Source organism: Rhinolophus ferrumequinum, chromosome 2 (assembly GCF_004115265.2).
Source record: "Rhinolophus ferrumequinum isolate MPI-CBG mRhiFer1 chromosome 2, mRhiFer1_v1.p, whole genome shotgun sequence".
Classification (NCBI taxonomy): domain Eukaryota; kingdom Metazoa; phylum Chordata; class Mammalia; order Chiroptera; family Rhinolophidae; genus Rhinolophus; species Rhinolophus ferrumequinum.
The window spans coordinates 107,268,078-107,281,381 of NC_046285.1; the positions used below are offsets into that span (position 1 = coordinate 107,268,078).

The window sequence follows — 13,304 nt, forward strand, 5'->3', positions numbered from 1 at the left end:
CGTGCCTGGCGGTGCTGAGGTTTGTGGAATATGCACTTCACGGGGAAATAAAGGTCGTTCACAATCGTCGGTTTCCCTGCCGTGCAGGGGTTTGGTCACTGTGTAAGTCCACGTGTTTGTGCCTTTCCCTTCCAGGCCTTCAGGTGGGAAGCCTCGAAGGGACCATTGCTCACGCTGGCTCTGCTGACCCTGTGCCTGGGTCAGTCAGTCAGGAGAAGGAGGTGAGCGGGTGTGTGTGTATAGTGTGTGTGTGTATTAGGAGAAGGAGGTGAACGGGGGTTGTATGTGTGTGTGTGTGTGAGGAGGGTGTGTGTGTGTGTGTATAGTGTGTGAGTGTGTGTATTAGGAGAAGGAGGTGAGCGGGGGGTGTGTGTGGTGGGTGTGTGTGTGTGAGGAGGGTGTGTGTGTGTGTATAGTGTGAGTGTGTGTATTAGGAGAAGGAGGGTGAACGGGGTGTATGTGTGTGTGTGTGTGAAGAGGGTGTGTGTATGTGTGTATAGTGTGTGAGTGTGTGTATTAGGAGAAGGAGGTGAGCGGGGGTTGTGTGTGTGGGTGTGTGTGTGTGAGGAGGGTGTGTGTGTGTGTGTATAGTGTGAGTGTGTGTATTAGGAGAAGGAGGTGAACGGGGTGTATGTGTGTGTGTGTGTGAAGAGGGTGTGTGTGTGTGTATAGTGTGTGTGTGTGTGTATTAGGAGAAGGAGGTGAGCGGGGGTGTGTGTGTGTGTGTGTGTGTGTGTGTGGAGGGTGTGTGTATGTGTGTATAGTGTGTGAGTGTGTGTATTAGGAGAAGGAGGTGAGCGCGGGGTGGTATGTGTGTGTGTGTGTGAGGAGGGTGTGTGTGTGTGTGTGTATAGTGTGAGTGTGTGTATTAGGAGAAGGAGGTGAGAGGGGGTGTGTGTGTGTGAGAGGAGGGTGTGTGTGGGTGTGTGTGTAGTGTGTGAGGTGTGTATTAGGAGAAGGAGGTGAGCGGAGGGGGGTAGGAGGCTGTGTGTTGTGTGTGGTGTGTGTTGTGTGGTGTGTGTGTGTGTGCACTCCCTGCAGCAGCCGGAGTGGGTCCCATCCCTGTGACCTAGGCCCCTGGCTCTTGTGGCAGCCGATGAAGTCATGTGCCCTGAGAGCCAGGCTGCCTGCGCCAGCTTCAGTGACATTGGAAGGGACCTTGTGGGCACAGTTGGGCCTTCGTGCGTGTCGATTGATTTTCTTAAAGGGACATTACACTTTGAAATTTTCTTATAGCCCAAAGATAGTTACTAATCAGTTCTCATTTGTCCAAATCCAATGAAAAGTTCAGTGTGTGGTCTCCCCCTTCTGTTCACTCCTGGGGGGATGAGCTGAGGGGCCGAGCTGAAAATGCTGCTGGGCCCAGAGTGTCCTCAGGGCACAGCAGTGGGTGTCGCCCCCGCTGAGCTGGAGTCTGGGCGGCTCTAAGGTGGATGGAACTGTCAGTTTAGACGCTTGGGGTGATGTGTGACCCCAAGTCTGTGTGCATGTGTGCCCGAGCAGGAAGACCCTGTTAGCCATCGGGCGGTCAGCTCCTGTGGGTGCTCCCCTGCGAGAGCACAAATCGGGGTGGGGTGGGGGTGCCTTAGTCGTCGGGCCTGAGGGCTGTCTTGTCCTCAGGCCATCGCACAGTGGCCTCCAGTGACCCAGGCCCCCTCTCCTCATGTCCTCCGTGACCTGGCTCCAGGCAGCATGGGGGACCCTCCTTTTCGGCCTCCAGGCTGACCACCTCCCTTGTGTGCCCACTTTGCCCTCATGATCTGCTGGTAAGGTGAGGAGATGAAGGCCTGTGATGCTAAGCACGCCTTCCTGCTGGCGCCTTCCTGGGCTGGAGACAACCAGTTCTGTAACGCGGCTAGGGCGCGCCCAGGCACCACGTCTGAAAGTCTACGGTTGTAACTCATAGCTCCCAGTTCCCGGGGGGCAGGCAACTCAAGCTCCTGTGTAATAATTACAGCAAACAGTGTGCTGGTAGCTACTGTTTGGTTAAAAAAAAAACAACTTTTGGGATATGAGTAGGATTGATGCAAACCCGTCGTCAGTCTCATACTTTTTATCTTTATAATCATGACTTGTTTTAAAATAATGTCGCTTAAATATGTGAACCGAGCAAGCGTTGCTTTAGAATTAAGTATTTTGTTAGGAGTGCTTATTTGATAACTGGTAACATGAGTGTGACACACACGGCAGCTCCGGCTAAGGAGTACTCTGAGCATTGTCTCCAACATTCTGAGTTAAGTAAAGTTTATTTGCTGTTTTTGCTCACTATTGATTGAATACACAGCTTATAGTTAAATTATTGCAATCTACTATTGTGTGAAAAGGAAAATCAAGCTATACTGTGTCCTGAAGCTGGGCTCAGTGTATTCCCTTCTGCGGTGCTCGTCATCTGCCAATGGCTGGACTATGGCCAAGGGCTCAGGGCTTCTATCCCTCACAGGGTGCAGCCTGTGACGGCTTCAGGGGCTGTGGGCGGCACCAAGAGCTGCAATCTGTGAGGCACGTTGCACTGCACAGCAGGCATGTGTGCCGCACGATGGCGGATTCTGGGGAGGGTGGCCGAGTGGTACTAGTCATCAGCCCGACCTCTCCCAGAAAAACTGCAGCTTGGGAGGTCGAGATAGAATCGGTTTGTTCTCCCGCATCTCGCGGGATGGGGACCTCCGAGTTCTGTAACAATCGAGGCTTGGAAAAGACCGGAAGAAGAGGAATGGCAAGTACGTTGGAGACGTTGTGCTTTTTAGGACCCAGTCATCGCCACAGGGGCAGGCGGGGGCGGGGGGCAGGGTCAGATCAGAAACGAGCGCCCAGTCCCGAACTCACATTCACACAGTGAAGGCGTCACTTGCGTGTGCCCCGATTTCCCTCTTTCCAGAGGCAGGAAAGAAGCAGCAAAGCCACCAGATAATACTATTGACAAGCTGGTAATCGTCAGTCTGGAAATAACGCAGAGCACTTGCGTATGACTCGACCAGCGCCTCTCAAAAGATGCTGTCCAAGGGTGTAATGAACGTCTGGAAAGGTGTGCAACTTAGTCATCGGAGAGATGAAAATAAAAAACCACAGATGAGGTGTCTCTGCAGCACCGGACTGGCTAAAATGAGAAAGACAGACAGTGGGCGCTCACACATCGTGGGGGCTATAACTTGGTCCAGTCACTTGGGAAAACTGTCATGCCGGTGGTGATGCATGTGGGTGCGAGGCCCGCACTCTCAGAATCCCGCGTCCCATTCTCTTCCCACACACGTGGAGGAAATCTTACCATTTGTGTTTTTCAAATGAGAACACAGGCTCAGGATGAGCATTCGGCTGCACTCATGCCAAGCGGCCACTCTGCCCCTGAGGATGGGTGTGTGTCCGTCCTGTCCCTGCCGGGTCCTGGTGCCCTGGTAGACACTGCGCTGGCCGGCATGTCGTGTTGCTGCCCAGGAGTGGGACGCACTTAGCCGGCCAGAGTCCATTCTGTGGACTCCCGAAGGCTCTGGGGCTGGAGTCCTCCTGGGAACGCTGCTCGGCATGGCCTCTGGGGTGGGTGGCACATGTGGTCCCTTTGCTGTGTGGCCCCTTCACTGACAAATGGTAGGACTGATAAACTCTCCTACATAGCTGTTACTGCAACTTTAGCTCACACTTGTTTTCCACAACCTCTCTTCCAAGTTCTAAGGTGACCTTAAGGCTGGCCTTACTCTTTCTTACGCACTGATACTGGAACAGGGCGTTTCCTGGGAGTTCATCTCACAGGCTCCTCTCCTGCCTCTGCCTGGTGTTCAGGCACCTGGCTTCCTCCTTCCAGGCGGGCCGTGGACCTTGCTCTTTGCAGCAGGAGGGAACAATCGGGCGTCAGCAGAGGAACCCCTCGCAGTCCCTGAGAGTTCAGTCTGCTGTCCGACAGAATCTCCCTGACAGCCACCCCGTGGGGTCAGGTCTCCTGAGGGTGAAGGTGCAGAGGAAGTCCCAGGGTGCCCGTGCGTCTCTGCTCTCAGGGTGACCAGGACGGGACCTTTGGGAGACCCAGAAGACTTTCTGAGGAAGGTGACGCAGGTATGTGATGTTTTGGTCTTTCCTGATGAAGATGGCAGCGCCCCTGTTGCTGGGATCCCGCTGTTTTGTGAATTCTGGAAGGAGGGGAAGCCCCGGACTTCAGCTGGAGAGGTTTTGTGTCCCCTGCCTCTTTCTGTGGAACTGTGTGGTTTGGTCCATGGAAGCACGGCTGCCATGTGCTGTGAGCCCCCTGGGGAGCGGAGGCCGCCACAGACCGCTCACCGCTTTGGCCCCCAGACCACGTGTACTGGGAGCCGCAGTCCAGGGCCCCCTTGGGGAGGTGCCGGCATAGCTGCCAGCTCAGGTGGGCGGCAAGTCCCATGTGCCCGCCGGGTGGGGAGGTTCTGTTTGCTCTCAACGTAGTGTAGGGGCCGGGCAAACACTCGGACTTTGACCAGCCAGCTTGTGTCCAGAGAAGGCACGTTTCCAGCAACATAAGCTTTTTTCCTTAAAAAACAAATCTTATCAGTGTTGAGGATAATTAGTTAGACTGTCCTTACACCATAGAGACAAAAGGTTGAGGTTTAATAAGCAAGCAAGTTCATTCTTTCTTAATATTTAAATTTTAATTAGAAAAGTGACACATGCTTGTCAAAATTAAACACAGAACCAAATCCAATAAATAATCAAAATCCCAGATCCACTCTTTTGCCTGGAGGGAACTCCTGTAAATGGTTTGTGTTTTTACAAGTTTTACTGCGCTTGTAAAGCACATGTCAGAACAGACATACATGCACAGAACTTCTAAAAATGTACTTCCGTGTCAGCATACATCTGGGCAGCTTGACGTAACTTGTCTGGAAGTCTTTTTGGACACATAGACCTACCTCACTTCAAAACCATAACGTCCTCTTTTATGCATGTTCTAAAGAGTGTGCATGGCTCTACGTGTGTGTACACATGTGTGATAGTTTCAGAGCCCCGCGTTATCACTTTGTTAGGACCAGCATGTGCTTCCGAGACTGAGAGGTGTGTGCACAGCTTGGAAAGCATGTGGAACTGGCACACTTGTTCCCAAATTGAGGGGCTGGCTGGGATCGGGTGATGCAGTGGAGACAGTGTCTGTGAAGAGGGTGACGATGGCCCTGAGGTGCTGTGGTGTTAGTAAACCCGGCCGGGCCCAGGTTCTCAACCAGCAGGAGGGGGGAGGGACTCTGCCTCCTGCTGCTGGGGAAGCAGCTATCCCGTCTGTCTCTTGCAGGTGCTGTCAGTAAGTTGGTAGGGGTGGAGGAGCCTCCTCAGGGACAGTGGCCTGGGCTAGGCTCCTTTCCCACCCAGGAGCATCTGTTTTCTAGAACGTTCCACACTGTGTTCCTCCCTCTGGGACGCCCATAAAGTAGGTTGTGTGCACGCAGGTTCCCGTGCCTTCTGTGGATTGGGTCACCGGTGCGTTCCTCCGAGCATGGAGCAGAGAGCAGAAGCAGCAGCAGGCTGTACCCCCCACACCCCCACTCTGCTTGGCCCGGAGGCCGCCCGGTCGGGGTCCGGGCGTGTCTCACAGACGCAGCCTGCCTGGCAGCTCCTTGCCTCTTGGTGACTAGAACTAAACGTTGAAGCGCCTCCTGCTGGCCGTGCCTCGGAGCAGCAGCACGTGTGCCGGTGCTGGCTTTGTACCGAGGGGTTCCCGTGGGAGCAGGGTCACAGGCAGCCTCTCCGACGCGGCTCTTGGCAGCGTCTGCAGTCTTCTCCCACTCGCTTCCGTGGGGGCTGAACCCAGGAGGCGAGTCCACGGGAACCCCAGGACCGGGGCAGCTCCCGCCGTCCAGCCCCGGACTCTGAAGGGAGGGCGCCGAGGCCTCATGGCGAGTCCCAGCAGGCCCGGTACATGCGTCATTGTCACGCACGTGACGCCCCTGCTCATTTTTCGTGCCTTTTGCTGTCTTGTCCCTCCAAAGTGAGCTTCTGTCAGGACGCGTGCTGGCTGCCGGGCAGACCTGGCGGAAGGTGGTGTCCTGGGGGGGGGGGGGTGAAGGTGGGGGGGGCGCTGCTGTCCCACCTGCAGGTCGGCGCTCAGATGCCCCGGGGCCTGCGTTCCCGGTGTGAACGGGCCTGTCCCCTACGACGACCACCGCTTGCTTGCTTCTGTGTAGTCCTTACTTCTTGCCTTCCTTGCCGTCGCCCGGGCGGCAGTAAGTTCAGCGGCAGGGCCTTTGTGCGAGTGCTGAGCTTCCTCGTCTGCGCTCTCCGAATCCACGGAAATGACCGTGTTGTTTTTCCCCTGTTTTCTCTTACTGTCAATAATTAGATTAATTGATTTTCTGTAGTAAGCTGTTCCTGTTTCCTGGCAGAAACCAAATTTGCTCACGATTTTTTCCTGTTTTTTTTTTTTTTAACCTCGTGGCTGGAGTCAGGTTGCTAATATGTATTTATTATGTGCGTCCCCGGTGGTAGTCACGCCTACCGATTCCTGCAGCGCCTCCGGTGTTTGTCCCTTACAGAGATGTGACTTGGGCCCAGAGGTTGTCACTGTACAGGAGAGTCTGGAGCGAGCACCGCACCTTCGGGGAAGCACGTGATGAGTGCACATGATATTCTAAATTACCTCTACTTTAGGGAGTGTTGTTATGAGGAAGTGAGGTTGCATTTTGTTAAATCCAGCATTCTTTTAAAAGAAATACAATGAATTTTATTAATACCGTGTTTCCCTGAAAATAAGACCTAGCCGGGCCATCAGCTCTAATGCGTCTTTTGGAGCAAAAGTTAATATAAGACCCGGTCTTATTTTAATATAACATAAGACCGGGTCTTATATAATATAAATAAGACCGGATAATGTAATATAATAATAATACCAGGTTTTTATAATATAATATAATAAATATAATATAATACCAGGTATAATATAATATAGTATAATGTAGTATAATACTGAGTCTTGTATAAGACCAGGTCTAATATAATATAAATATAATATAATATAATATAATATAATGTAATACTGGGTCTTATATTAATTTTTGCTCCAAAACACACATTAGAGCTGATGGTCCGGCGAGGTCTTATATTTGGGGAAAACGATAGATTTCCTACCATAAAACCATCCTTGCATTCCTGGAGCAAACCGCACTTGGTGATAACGTATCATTGTCTTTTTAGTGTGCCGTTAGATTCTGTTTGCTAATTTTTAAAGGAATTTTGTGTTTATATTCGTAAGTAAAGAGCAGTGGTTCTCAAAGTTTTGGTCTCTTTACACTTTTAAAAAATGACTGAGGACTGCACAGAGCCTCTGTTTTTTGTGAGTTGTATCTCCTGTGGTTCTCAGCTAGGGGTGACCCCCCACAAGGGCACATTTACAGTGTCAGGAGCCGTTTCTGGTTGAACAACTGGTGATGGGGAGTGTTGCTACTGGCTTCTAGTGGGTGGGGGCCTGGGCTGCTGCTAAATGTCCTCCGGTGCCCAGGACCACTACCGAGAATGACCTGGCCCAAAATGTCAGCTGTGCCACAGTTGAGAAACCCTGCTGTTGATATACAGAGGGTGCCCAAAAAATGCATGCATACTTTAAGAAAGGAAAAAACTGTATTAAAATTGTAATACTCAAAACATACCGACAGCAAAAGATGAATGCAAGTCATGCATATACATTTTTTTGGCGCCCTCGTTATATGGACACTGTTGGTGAGTGTTTCTGTGCTGACTCTCGGGGGTGTGTCCCTCTCGTCAGGTGCAGGCTGGCTGTCCTGCAGGTGCACTGCGTTCATCCTGCCACGTCTTCTGTAGCTGTTTGTAGTTCCCAACCCCTTGTTCTTCCTTGGGGGGAGAGATGTCATCAGCCTGCTTTGATTGGTTTGCATGACATCCATTGTGTCTGCTTTATGAAACGAGCTGCTGGGTTATTTGGTATGTAGGTATGATATCTTCTTTAAGCATTTTAGTTGCTAGTGTTATCCATGTTTTGCTTTGTCTCATTTCATGTCGCTTGGCCTGATATTTTATATTGTCTGATATCAAGAGTTTGAGCCCTATTTTTCTTTTTGGCATTTCCCCAGTATACATTTATTCATTATTTTCAACTCTGCTGACTTGCGTAGTTTGAGGTAGTTCTCTGATATCTGGCAGAGCGGGTTTTGTTTTGTAAAGTATTTCCCTTGTTTAGTAGGTGATCTCCGCCTCCCTCAATGGACTGATAGGATCCGTGTGTTTGTGTGTTTGCAGGGTCAGAGATAAAATGTGTGTCCACGTGCCATTTGCAGACTCTCTCACAGGGCGCGTGGCCTCTGTCCTTCCCTTTCCGGTTGTTTGGTTTGTGCTGTGTTTGGTGTGGTGACCTGACGTAGCTGAGGAAGTGTGTGTTTGTCTTAGTGGTTACCTGATGCAAACCTAATACGAGTATCTTTCTATCAGATCCTGCGTCCTCTCCTTTTGGATAACGCCTGTTGTTTCTCTGCTGACAGCAGCAGGGAAAGGCCCCGTACCTCCCCAGCACCAGCTCTCACCTCACACACACCTGAGCCTCTCTGGCCCACATTGTCAGGCCCTGCTGTCATTTCCACTCTGCTCCCTTGAAGTGCCCGTGACTCGTTCTCTCCCACCTCCCTGCCAGCCCACCCCACGTGCTGGTTGATTGTCACAGCATTGAACGCTCACGTGCTGTGCGGTCAGCTCTCGCGGCTGAGGCTTCCTTCTCCAGGTAAACACCTCACAGCTCAGCCCCAGGTGTGTCCCAGCTCTGTCGTGGGCACAGGTTCAGAGCATGGCAAACAGAGCCGCTTGTGTGTCCCAGCCCTGCTGCCTCTCCCAGAGTCCTGCCTTCAAGCCTAGTTCACCATCTTATTTATACAGCGGTTTGTTTTCTTTCCCTGGACAGTGTTGTATGTCTTTTCCTTCGACTTGGTTCCCTTCTTCCTGTGACACACTGTGTGAGCTGTGTCTCTTGTACATGGAGCAGACGGCTGGGTTTTTAACTGCTGCTTCTGTTTACGTGGTTACTAATATACTTGGACCTGCTCTGGACCTGCCATCATTCACCACCCTTTTCCTTGGTGTCCTGCCTGTTAATCTACTGGAACGTCTACCTTCCACCACAGGGATGCACAGCTGACTTAGCTAAAGCTCACTGCTGTCTCTGCTTTCTTCCCAAATCGTGTATAGGTCTTAGAATCAGGACTTTGGCTTCACAGTGTTTTCAGACCTGCATTTCCTGGGCACATGCAGCACCGTGCTGGCGTTTGCACCTCACTGCTCTGACAGTCCCCGCCATGGCCCTCGGGAAGGCCCTGAGCCTGGAGAAGGGACCCTGGGGCAAATGCAGGATGGGCAGGGACCCTGGGTGCTCTGCGCACCCGGGCCAGGCCCTGGTCAGTGAGCCTGTCTGTTCCCACGGGGGCCTCTGCTTTCCCTCCCAGTGCTCAGGGGAGAGTGTGTTCCCAAGAAAACCAGCTGTGCGATTATGGTGTTTACACTGGTGTGAGGAGAGCAGGAGTGGATCCGAGAAGGCAGGAGGGGGACCAATGGCACCCAGCCCTGCCGGATGCACGCAGCCTGCATGACCTCTGCGGACAGAAGCCCAGACCTGTGGCTGGTTCCCGTGTAGACTCATCCTTGTGCTGCAAGGACAAGACATTGGATTGAAATGGGGATGGCGGAAGCCAGGAACCTGGAGCTGTGTGTCCGTGAGTATGAGCGGGGGGCTCCATAACAGCTCAGGGGAGTCCTCCCCGATTGCAAATCGCAGAGTTCCACATCTGTTAGGAGCAGGTTCAGCCACGTGCGGTAACAAATCTGCAGGTCAGCTGGTCTCCCATTACCAGTGAGACAGCCCGATGTCCCTGACTTCCCTCTGATGTCCCTGTCAGTCCACAGCTCTGTCCTCCCAGTTACAGGTTGCTGGTCTCAAGGAGGCTGCTCCCGCCTTGCCATTTCATCTGCATTCCAGAGAGGCGGGATAAGGGCACAGCTGGGCAGTTTCCTTTTGAAGACTTGTCCCCATGCTCCACCCACTGGCTTTCCATGTCCATGGCTGGACACAGCTGTCCAGGCTGCAGGGTCTGCCTGAGAGAATATCCGTCCTTTTGGTACAGAAGCAAGGGACAGTGAGTGCTGGACTGGCAGTGCAGGGGAGGAACAAACTTCTCTCTACCCTCCAGGTTCCTCCTGCTGGTCTAATAAGCAAACAGTCACGAGACACATCAGCAAGAGAAAATAACCAAATTTAATATGTACATTGTCATAGAACCCCCCACACATGAGAGGTTCAGAGACAGGGGAAATGAGGGGTCCATGACATTCTGAGCTCAGGGTGAGGTAAGGTGCCTGAGGCTTCAGAGGGTCATTGCAGGACGATAAGAAGAGCAGATGTCCAGTGATTAGTAGTTTGCCCTGCCCTGTAGAGAAGTAAAAAAAAAAGTTATTTCTGCTGATATCTCTTATAACAGGCAAGATCCCTAATTCATTTCTTCTAGGTAGTTGGGGGTGGGGACAGAAGTTTTTGGAGCCTACAGGGTCTTGCTTGCCTTCAGAACAACCCTCCTAACGCAGAGGCTCTTTCTGAACCCCTAGAGCAGCCACCCCTTCCTGCCACTTCCCGGACAGTCAGCATTCCAGAAACCGGCCTAGCCTGACCTTGGACCTGAATGTGACAGAAAGAAGACATTTTCCCATTTCTTCTGCTTCCCTTTCACTGCACGCTATGCACATTGGTAGTTCTGCAACTGTCGACTTGCATTTCTGTTTTTCCGCGTGGGGGCTGGTCAGGTCTGAGCTTTCAGTTTCTTTGAAAATAAGACAAAGGACAAGTCGACAGCCTCAAGCAGGATTCCTCCCTTATCACTAAGCCACCTCAACTGGTGGCTGTCCAGCTGCGCGTGGGCAGCCGGGCACTGTCCCCTGGACCTTGAAGCACTTGTCCCACGCCCGCTCCTGGCTGCTTCCACCTCCCACCTTCCTGGCATGCGGACAGCTTAGGTCAGGGGTGAGGAGGACTCGTCTGGGCTGCGAGCTCCTGCCTCCCTATAGCTCCTGCCTCCCCACTGGGAGGGCCTGGGGGGACAAGAGCCCTGCTGCTCTGGCCCAGGAAGCCCACAGGTAAGGGAGCGGTACGGCAGGGATGAGGCCCCAGTAGTGGGCAGGAGAGAGTGGGGTTCAGGGCGGCGCGTCTCAGACCCCATGAGCCCCGCCCGAGTCTGCACCCTCTGTGGGCCTGACGCTCCCTCCGCTCTGGCCACAGACAACAGTGGGGTGTTCTTCATCCCGGACCCTTCCCCCTGGCCTGCCCCGGAAAGCATCCCATCCCCCTTAATGTGCCTGGTGTCTGTCCATCCTCACCCGGAGCTAAACTCCACGTAAGAAGCGCCCAGACCTGTAGAGAATTTTTATAAGCGTTTATAGCAGCGAAACTGACAACGTGGGGAGCAAGGTCTCCAATGCTCTGGAGAAGGACCGCTGGGCAGCTTCTTTTATGCACGTGAGACTAAGGAGGGGATGTAAGGAAGATTACAGGGGGGAAGCGAGTCGGGGATCGGATTATGGGGTCGTCACAGGCTTCTGTGCTCTCTGAGGGTTAACACCCCCTCCCAGGGCTATTTTGATTATTCAAAGGTGTGTGAACCTAGATGCACAAGGTCGATGGACCGGCTGGAAACCTTTCGCTAAAGAGGTTACAGGCCTGGCGGTGCCCCCCCACCCTGATCTGCTTAGGTGGGGATTCGGACCCACTCACCCTGTAAGGTTCCTTCCGCAGAAGCCCAGAGGCCAGGCCTGCGTATGTCTGACCTCTCTCCGCCCCCGGCAGCCCGCCCACCTCAGGGCTGGCACCGCACTCCGCAGGCTGCTTCAGCAGCATGATTCCTGCGTCTCTCGTGTCTCCCCACCAGGGTGGTCAAAGGCTTTGTCTGCCACGAACGTCCCACAAGTGACTGAAAGCGCATAATCACGGCTCACGTGTGCTGTGAGCCCTTAGAGCTGACACGCCGACGTGACAGGTGCAGAGAGTCACACACACGAACTTGTGGACCACAAGGACCCAGGTGACAGGTGACACAGGATGTCCCATCAGCTCCTTTTAACGTTGCTGGCACATTGACAGGATGACGTTTTGGCTGAATGAGGTTAAATAGAATACATTATTAAGAGTAGTTTTACTTTTTCCTGTTTTTAATGCAGGTACTAGAGCACTGAGCTTATCACATGAATCACTTTCTTTCTCGGGGCGGCCCGTTGAGTGTTATCTGTCAACTTCTGCCTGGGACAGACCCTGCTTGCAACATGCGTTGGCTCCGATCCCCGTGCTTGTGAAATCTGGAGAGTTCTTAAGTCACATACTAGTTGAGAGGGAAGGCGGCTGTCACTCCTGCCTTTGCTGCGCGGACAAGCTGTTTCTTTTTGGATGACAGCTTCCAAGCTTCCATCAGGTTCACACACCGGTGGCAGGAGGACACGGTTCTGAAGGGCGAGTGTGTGTCTGGGTCCGTGTGGCAGGACGGGAGGTACAGCCTTTCGTGGGTGCCCGAGGGGCACTGGTTGGGCTCTGAGGACAGTCCCGTGCGTGGGGAGCATGCCTGCGAGAGAAGGGACTTAACCAGAGAGTTCTTGGGTGTGGTGGGTTTTATGCTACAAAAGAAGTCCCCCGACATTTAAGAGAGAGGGGTTCTCTGTGGTCCTGCTAGTTGTTTAGTTTGTGGGGAGTTGAAATCGACGGGTGTGGGTGTTCGTGTGGTGAGACCTGGTGCCTTACCTAGTGGTCCTGCGTGACCTGGAGTGGATGGGCCGACGGCCAGGCCAGGGGTCCACAGGGCTTGTCACAGGCCCCACCTTGGGCCTATGCGGCAGGAGGTGAAAAGCTTTTCTCTGATGGGAGCTGTGTGCTGGCTCCCCCAGCTGGTTCGGGTGAGTGAGAGGACTCTTGTGTGTGGCAGAGCCAGGTGCTGCCGGCGAGGCCTGGGATCGCGAAAAAAGGCCCTTTTCTGTAAAGACTCAACTAGACCGCCGTCAACCTGTTCATTTCACAGTCAGATGTGTGGTTACTGTTGTTGCCAGGACCTGCAGTGGGACGGGGGTGCAGAACACTGTAGATGTGGGTCTGCCCGTGTCCAGGAGCAGGAGTGGCCACGTGGGGCACGGGTCAGCAGGCCGCGCCCGCACTCCCAAGAGAGCGTGCCGATGGCCTTGCCAGGTCGGGTCACCGGAAAAGCCCGTGCAGGGAGGGAGTTTAGAGCCTAGGTCTTGCGGCCACGGGCGGAGGAGCAGCGGTGAGGGGCTGGGGAGCTTGAGCCAGCCCTGCGGCGGTCAGCACATGCCTGCTCGGACCCCTGGGAGGAGCCTGGACA

The 13,304-nt window shown here is 53.3% G+C and overlaps 1 protein-coding gene across 4 annotated transcripts in view; it reads left to right on the forward strand.

Annotated features, from left to right (window-relative positions):
- Positions 1 to 13,304, forward strand: part of AGPAT3 (1-acylglycerol-3-phosphate O-acyltransferase 3) — a 97,776-nt gene that overhangs the window by 27,169 nt on the left and 57,303 nt on the right. Inside the window, exon 1 of one of the 4 annotated variants that reach the window (XM_033129691.1) lies at positions 3,807 to 4,041. The exons of 2 other annotated variants lie outside the window; for them this stretch is intronic. The gene's annotated coding sequence lies outside the window, so the exon portion shown is untranslated. Of the gene's footprint in view, positions 1 to 3,806; positions 4,042 to 12,377; positions 12,465 to 13,304 lie in introns of those variants that run through there. One more of the 4 variants, XM_033129677.1, reaches the window with a different exon arrangement.